The sequence below is a fragment of the Arachis duranensis genome, chromosome 6 (assembly GCF_000817695.3).
Source record: "Arachis duranensis cultivar V14167 chromosome 6, aradu.V14167.gnm2.J7QH, whole genome shotgun sequence".
Classification (NCBI taxonomy): Eukaryota; Viridiplantae; Streptophyta; class Magnoliopsida; order Fabales; family Fabaceae; genus Arachis; species Arachis duranensis.
Genome location: NC_029777.3, coordinates 43,822,946 through 43,823,453, shown reverse-complemented (window position 1 = coordinate 43,823,453; position 508 = coordinate 43,822,946). Strand labels below are relative to the sequence as shown.

Genomic DNA, 508 nt, shown 5'->3' with positions numbered 1-508 from the left:
TCAGATGAAGCTTCCTTAGTACTGCTTGGTGCATTTTGCATTCTAGACAGACTTTGAGAAATCATATTGACTTGTTGAGTCAATATTTTATTCTGAGCCAGTATGGCATTCAGAGTGTCAATCACAAGAACTCCTTTCTTCTGATTGGTCCCATTGTTCACAAGATTCCTTTCAGAAGTGTACATGAATTGGTTATTTGCAACCATTTCAATCAGCTCTTGAGCTTCTATAGGCGTCTTCTTCAGATGAAGAGATCCTCCAGCAGAGCTATCCAAAGACATCTTGGATGGTTCAGAGAGACCATCATAGAAAATTCAAATGATGCTCCATTCAGAAAGCATATCAGTGGGACACTTTCTGATTAATTGTTTGTATCTTTCCCAAGCTTCATAGAGGGATTCTCCTTCCTTCTGTCTGAAGGTTTGGACTTCCACTCTAAGCTTACTCAATTTTTGAGGTGGAAAGAACTTTGCCAAGAAGGCATTGACTAGCTTTTCCCAAGAGTTCA

The 508-nt window shown here is 39.6% G+C and overlaps 1 non-coding gene across 1 annotated transcript; it reads left to right on the top strand.

Moving 5' to 3' along the window:
• The first annotated feature begins 335 nt into the window (after positions 1-335).
• Positions 336-443, top strand: LOC127739899 (small nucleolar RNA R71). Its single transcript, XR_008000641.1, has one exon. It is a non-coding gene; the product is annotated as a small nucleolar RNA R71 (small nucleolar RNA).
• The last annotated feature ends 65 nt before the right edge of the window (positions 444-508 follow it).